This window comes from Carcharhinus amblyrhynchos, chromosome 23 (genome assembly GCF_965287045.1).
Source record: "Carcharhinus amblyrhynchos chromosome 23, sCarAmb.v2.hapA, whole genome shotgun sequence".
Classification (NCBI taxonomy): domain Eukaryota; kingdom Metazoa; phylum Chordata; class Chondrichthyes; order Carcharhiniformes; family Carcharhinidae; genus Carcharhinus; species Carcharhinus amblyrhynchos.
The window spans coordinates 44,327,294-44,334,895 of NC_137346.1; the positions used below are offsets into that span (position 1 = coordinate 44,327,294).

At 47.9% G+C, this 7,602-nt stretch overlaps 1 protein-coding gene across 4 annotated transcripts in view; it reads right to left on the minus strand.

Annotated features, from left to right (window-relative positions):
• The window catches only part of camkk1a (calcium/calmodulin-dependent protein kinase kinase 1, alpha a), a 166,599-nt gene extending 159,308 nt beyond the window's left edge, over positions 1–7,291 (minus strand). For 3 of the 4 annotated variants that reach the window (XM_080210628.1, XM_080210625.1, XM_080210630.1), the window contains exon 1: positions 7,221–7,284. The gene's annotated coding sequence lies outside the window, so the exon portion shown is untranslated. Of the gene's footprint in view, positions 1–7,220 lie in introns of all 4 variants that reach the window. The other variant, XM_080210626.1, reaches the window with a different exon arrangement.
• Between the last annotated feature and the right edge of the window lie 311 nt (positions 7,292–7,602).

Genomic DNA, 7,602 nt, shown 5'->3' on the forward strand with positions numbered 1-7,602 from the left:
AAGCTTCCTCATCCCTCCCCCATGTTACAGGGGAAGGTTTGTGCTAAGATGCATGTCTGATCGCTGAGTGCCTCCCATGCTATCTGACCACACAGAGGGAAGCCTCGGCTGGTTCCAACTGTGTCCCCGCTCCGAGTTTAACTTCCCCTTTCTCAGCTCTTTCACCACCTAATTCCTTCACACAACTTCCTGATTAAGCGATTGTAATTCAGAACTTAAAAACTGTCGGTTTCGAATTGGGGAATGCTCCCATCGAACTACCACTGCAGGCAGGTTACAATCTCTGTGATTCACACACATCTGATACTGACCCACTGAAGTAAACTAACGGGTGGAATGAGAGGAGATTCTCAATTTTTTGTTTGAAATGCAAGTTATTAGTCTCCTTTGGGACTTCCTCAAGAATCCCTTTAGCTTTCAGTGAACCCAGTGGCTGACTGGATGAAACAGGAAATGGAAGGGTCAGTAGTCAACAACAAGCCATCCCTAAAGACATTCATCAAATAAATACGTCTAGCACTAAGTACAGGCCATTTAGCCACGATATTTTAAGCAATTTGCACCTCTTTACTGACCAATGGGCTTGTTAGTTAGCGTGTGTCGACTCAGTATATCATTTCAGGCATCGCCATTGGTATAATTTGTCTTTAGTTGTGGGACATGGGGGTGGCTGGCTGGCCAGCATTTATTGCCCATCCCCAGTTGCCCTTGGAGGGCAGTTGAGAGTCAACCTGTGGCTCTGGAGTCACATGTAGGCCAGACCAGGGTAAGGACGGCAGATTTCCTTCCCTAAAGGGCATTAGTGAACAAGATGACAATCCACAATGGTTTCATGGTCATCAGTAGATTCTTAATTCCAGATTCTTAAAATCAGTAGATTCTCAAATCAGTAGATTCTCAAATCAGTAGATTCTCAAATCAGTAGATTCTCAAATCAGTAGATTCTCAAATCAGTAGATTCTCAAATCAGTAGATTCTCAAATCAGTAGATTCTCAAATCAGTAGATTCTCAAATCAGTAGATTCTCAATTCCAGACACTTTTTAGATTGAATTTAAATTCTACATGGCATGATTTGAACCTAGGTCTCCAGAACCTTAGCTGAGTTTCTGGGTTAATAGTCCAGTGATAATACTGCTAGGCTATTGCCCTAGTTGTCAGCTTGTCAGTAAGCATGATATAATGCTGTGGGATTTTGTCTTTCCTCCTGGAGCCTTTGTAAAGATGTGAGGCTTGTTCTCCCTGTCCAGCTCCAGGACGTGAAGCCTCAAACCCTGATGTGGTCCATTGAATCCTGGTAGATGGTGCTGAGGCCCAGAGATCTCATGGTGATCTCTAGGCGGACCTGCCATTTAACTCACTGCCCAGGAAGAATCTCTATCCAAACACATCACCAGCTCAAACTCTTGTCCCTCTGTACTGCAGGGCACACTCAAATGGACCCAGGTCTATATCCCACTCTCCTCCTCATTCTCTTTTAATATCTGACCCCATCCAATCCCACTGTTTAATATTCCATACAGTCTAACCCCACTTTCCATCCTACCTTTAAACAACGCCCTTGTCTAAGGAAGAATATCATTTTCATTTAAATTCTTGTCTCCACAACAATCTGTGGCAGAGAATTCAAAATTCCAACCTATTCTCTATCCACTTGATGGGGAGTAGTATAGAATTCTTAGTATGAGGCCCTTCATTTTAGTTTTACTACAATAAGTAGACTAGGTTAAAGTAACTATAAAGTGCCTTATACATAGCCACTATTCACAATGTGCCTGGAACAAAATATGCAAAGATATTATAAACTACAAAACCACAAATTATCCAAATATTATAAACTTAAACTGTATTTTCAATATCATAGACTCCTACAGTGTAGAGAGAGGCCATTTGGCCCATCGAGGCTACACCAACCAAAATCTCATGCAAGCCCCAGCCCATATCCCTGCATATTTACCCACTAACCCATGCATCCTGGGACACTAAGGAGCAGTTTAGAATGGCCAATCAACTTAACCCACACGTGGGAGGAAACCAGAGCAACCGAGGAAACCCACGTAGACACGAGGAGAATGCGCAAACTCCACACAGTGACCCGAGCCAGGAATCGAACCCAGGACCCTGGAGCTGTGAAGCAGCAGTGCTAACCACTGTGCTACCGTGCCACCCATTCTGTGTTGCAAGCCTTGGCCAACTTCATTCTGAGTGCAGCATGATGGTTGATAGGCCAACTTCTTTTGATACAATGGAGCACAGAAAGGCAACTTCTGTTATCTGTTTTCTGGATACGCAAGAACAAGTTTAATAGGCCTGGTAGTTAAGGGAGTGGATTTGTTCATGGGTAGCAAGGCTGGAGCAGGCTGATAAGAGGCCAGATGCGAGCAGTGACCCCTTTTGCCATTAAAACTTGCAGATGTTAGCTGTGGCCTTAGCTATATCAGACGTACATGGGTTAGGTTACTTAGGTAACGAGGAAGGAACCTACATGGACAATGAGTTAATGATCTCCTAATCCTGTTGACAGGTAGAACATTTCTGGCTAAGGCGTAATATTGTAATTGGACCCTCCAGTTTGAGATACAGGCTGGGCAGCGTATTGACGTGTCCAGGACAGTATATCAATTCTATGTCTGCAATGTTAAGGCAGAGGTGATAGACGGTGTCCATCGGCTATTCTCTCTCTTGATGCATGTACTAGCAAATAAAATGCCTTTTCATTCTTTAACCACACGCTGACTTTGTAAGTCTGTGTTTTGACCGAGTGGGATCACTCCGTACCAGCCCGCACCGGGACACCTCAGAACATTCCTCTTACACTGCTCCTTTCAATTTATGAGCAATTATCGAACAGCGGAAACAAATATCGAAATTCACCTTTGCAAAGCTCTTTGTAATCTTGAAAACCTCCTTAACCTTCTCAGCTCCAGTGAAGCCTCAAAATCTTTAGGCTTTCTTTACAACTCGAAACGAAATCTCCACAGCAACTAACGTCAGTGAGCACAGGACCCATCACAGACCAAAGCTTTGCCACCTCAGTTTAATATTTCCTATTCGATGTAATAAATATGAGATACACATGGCAAGTTTGCAGAGGCAGGTGTAAAATTGGCTCTGTGCCTTCCTCTGATATTGGGTGAGGGTGCTGAATATTTCAGAGCATATTGGAACAATCTCCTCAGGGGCAGCCTCTCTGGCAGGCAGTGGGGTAGCAGACAGTTAGCAGGCCAGCTACTCAGGAGGGCCAGCAACTCAGCAGCGCCTCCGCTAGGATGTGACCATCGTTGGGACTGCAACCCCAGGAAGAGGGCAGCTCAGTGCTGAGCAGGGAGGTTCTTGTGGGGAAGCTGGGGCCAGGAAGCTGGCGATTGGAGTGGGAGGGAAGAGAGGACATTCCCACGGAAGCGGCCACTGCGGCTAGTGGGGGGGGGGGTCTTCCAAGAACCACGTAGCACCCATCAAGGAGTGCACCAAGCCCAATGGGGAAGACACCACTTAGCCATTTCAGCCTGTGCCAGCAGGCTCCCCTGGCATGGGCATAATGCCATAAGAAGTCTCACAGCACCAGGTTAAAGTCCAGCAGGTTATTTGGTAGCAAATGCCACTAGCTTTCAGAGCTCTGCCCCTTCGTCGGGTAACCGGGTGTTGTGAGACTTCTTTACAATTGATGGCATGGGGGCAGCACTGCTGCTTCACAGCTCCAGGGTCCTGGGTTCGATTCCCGGCTCGGGTCACTGTCTGTGTGGAGTTTGCACATTCTCCTCGTGTCTGCGTGGGTTTCCTCCGGTTTCCTCCCACAGTCCAAAGATGTGCGGGTTAGGTTGATTGGCCGTGCTAAGAAATTGCCCCTTAGTGTCCAGGGATGTGTAGGTTAGAGGGATTAGTGGGTATAATATGTAGGGATATGGTGGGTAGGGCCTGGGTGGGATTGTGTTCTGTGCAGACTCGATGGGCCGAAGGGCCTCTTTCTGCACTGTAGAGTTCTATGTTCTTACTGTGTTTACCCCAGTCCAACGCTGGCATCTCCACATCAGGGGCACAATGCCCACAGGGGTGGGAAACTGCCCTTCATTGTACCATTGGATAGCAATCTTGCCTACCCAACAGGCAGCTACATTTCTAAAGGTCCCCACCACTGGCATTATGCCATGGTGGCAGGAAGATACTGAACTCATCAGCTGATGCCAACTCCGTCATGTTGGTATCCAATCCATCTTGCAGCCCATCGCTACGGAGCTGAGAAAACTGAACTCCGAGTGCCTTCCACGATGATGGAACGGACTTTCCAGGAGCGCCATTGCCCAGATAAAGGGCAGGATTCTCTAATTCCCTTCGTGCCTGCCCCACTGCCAGTGAGAACGGACAATGTGGCATTCCAGACAAACGGGGCACACTTCCAGTAGCAACGGACAATCTCAGCCACGAGCAAGAACAGAGGTTTCCGGCGAAATTCTTCGAAGAACCCATTTGCTTTTGGATTCACTACAAGGGTTGTCGATTCCCACTTCTATAACTTTGTCCATCGCTGCCCCCACCTCAATTCATCGGCTACTGAAGGTCATCCAATTCATTGTCACCTCTTGACCAGGTCTATCCCAATCATCTCCTCACCAGCCACCAGTGTTGCACCCTCTCAAGCGAGACCCTAAGCTACGCAAACCTCTACTACCCATGCACCAGGCCTTGGGCACCTATAGCCCTCCCACCATGCCTCCTGACCAGCACTGACTCCCAATTCCTCCGTTTCAAAATTCTCATCGCTTCTTCTGAAATCCCTCCACGGTCTCACCCCTCTCTAACCCGGGAATCCCCTCCGCCCACACAACGCTCCCAAGATTTCTGCACTCCTGCGATTCCGGCCTTAGGGATGCCTGATGTCGACCTCTCCACCATCGCCTTCAGCTGCCTGAACCCTGGAATTCCTGCACAAGGTGGCGCAGTGGGTTAGCACAGCTGCCTCACGGCGCCAGGGACCCAGGTTCAATTCTGGCCTCGGGGTCACTGTCTATATGGAGTTTGCACTTTCTCCCCCGCGTCTGTGTGGGTTTCCTCCGAGTGCTGCATTCCAAAGATGCGCAGGTTAGGTGCAATGGCAATGTTAAATGCCCCTTAGTATACAGGGATGTGTAGGTTAAGGGGATTAGCCATGGTAAATGTGTGTGATACAGGGATAGGCCTGGGTAAGACACTCAGTGTCGACTTGATGGGCCAAATGGCCTCTTCTGCACTGTTGGCATTCTATGATTCTCTACCTTAACACCTTCTTTCTCCTTTAAGGCGCTCTTTAAAATCCATCCAGCTATGGTTACCTTTCCCCGTATCTGGTTCAGCGTCAAACTTCTATTAAATTTAAAAAAGGTGCTATATAAATGCAAATTATTGTTGATGGCCCTCCCCCCCCACATCCACGGGAGAAGGGTTAGAAGTTAGGCTGAGAACACAGCCACGCGTCTGGGAACTCATGAGTAAGAGGGAATGCCTGGAGGGGGCCAGTGGTGTAGGAGGGGGTTGAATAGGAGGTGGGATAGAGGCTTGTAAGGGCTGGGATGTACACTCTGAGCCAGGCAGCGTGTGTCAGGAGTGTGCTTCCAGAACCAGAATGTTCATAAGAACATAAGAACATAAGAAATAGGAGCAGGAGTAGGCCATCTAGCCCTTCGAGCCTGCCCCGCCATTCAATAAGATCGTGGCTGATCTGTCGTGGCTCAGTTCCACTTTCCCGCCCTCTCCCCATAACCCTTAATCCCCTCTCTTATCAAAAACCCATCAACCCGCGTCTTAAATATATTTAGCGAGGCAGCCTCCACCACTTCAACGGGCAGAGAATTCCAGAGATTCACCACCCTTTGAGTGAAGAAGTTCCTCCTCAACTCCGTTCTAAACCGCCCCCCTTTATCCTGAGGCTGTGCCCCCTAGTCCTACTGTCCTTTCTGAGCAGGAAGAGTCTCTCCACCTCTATCCTATCCATCCCATTCATCATCTTATATGTCTCAATGAGATCTCCCCTCATTCTTCGAAACTCTAACGAGTACAAGCCTAGTTTATTCAGCCTCTCCTCATAGCTCAACCCCCTCAACTCCGGTATCAGCCTAGTAAACCTAGTTCAGCCTGGTGCGAGGCGGGAGAGTGGGGGGAGGGGGGTGCGGTGCGGAGGGCACACACCACTACACCTGGGTGGCAGTTCCAAAATTCTGTGAAAAAGACGCAACAGAAGGCTGAACGGTCTATTTCATTCCCAACCGTCGCCCCTACACTCGCACATTTTAATTCTGCCAAACAATTAGAGGCCCACTCCCGCCAGGAAGAGCCTACAGTCGTCGGTCTGAGCAAGCTATTGGCGTAAGCCGATTCCAAAATCCACAGTTCCCAAACGGTGCCATCTGGGCATCATCCTGGAAGGGGTGGAGGGGGGGTAAACCTGACGTTTGGCATGAACAGGGCAAATCAGTTTGACTAATTCCCACGGGAAGAGCTGTTGCCTCAACAACATCAATCTTCATTTACAGCGCACTTCAGAAAAGCATTTCACTGGCACACAAATGAGACACACAAGAAATAGAATTAAAAAAAAAATCGGTACTGGGGAAATATTCGGGCAGGTGACCAACCAAAAAGGCTGGCTGAAGATCTGGATTTTAAAAGGAGTCCTTAAGGAGAGCGAGATTTTGGGAAGACGTTCCAGAGTTGGGCACCAGGACGCGTAAGCCAGCAGAATAGGGGGGGCTAGGGTAAATATCTCGGAAGCATACGGAGATGGAACTGGCGTGGGGAAGGGGTTTCAGCGCGTGGGGTGGGGGGTATAAAGCGGTGACATGACAAAATCCACCAAACACGTTGCCCTCGATTACCGTCGAGTGCTTTTGGATTTCTGAATGCTGATGGAATTCTCTGTTTCGCCTCCTCTCTCTCGCTCTGTCAGCATTACCCTGAGGGCAAAACGCAAAGCAAATCCCGATAAAGGTTTACACTGGAACACTGTCACCATTCAACTCCTGGGCTCCAGTCCCAATACTGGACTGACAGATGGGATAAAGATTTCCTGACAGCTGTTAAACACTAAGACCCAGAATAGAACCGAACGAGGCGAGCCTCTGCCCACGTCCAAATCCACCACCAGAGAAAAAAAAGATACTCAGAGTTTAACGCGGATGGATTATAATTACAACAATTAAAATTCACAGCAAATAGCCTGAGCAGAACTACCACAGGTCTTTTTTTTCTTACCTGCTGCTCTGCCGAATGCTGCTCACAACTAAGTTGACGACTAAAGGTCTCCTTCGCGTGGGTGACCTGTGGAAGGATTAATCTGCTTTTACTTATTCTCCACGGGTTAATCCTTGCTGAATGTACACATACTGCATTAATGCATCACATGCACAAAAGACACTCACCTCCACGTGATAGAGGGAGTACTGCACACTCATCATGCATCCACGGGATCAGGTGGTTAGATTTTTTTTTTCCAAATGTCTAAACCACGTTTTTTTTAACTCTCCATTCACCTGACGAAGAGGGAAACCTCGAAAGCTTGTGAGTCTATTATCAAATAAATCGGTTGGACTAAAACCTGGTGTTGTCAGACATTTTAACTAGGACATTTTGTAAC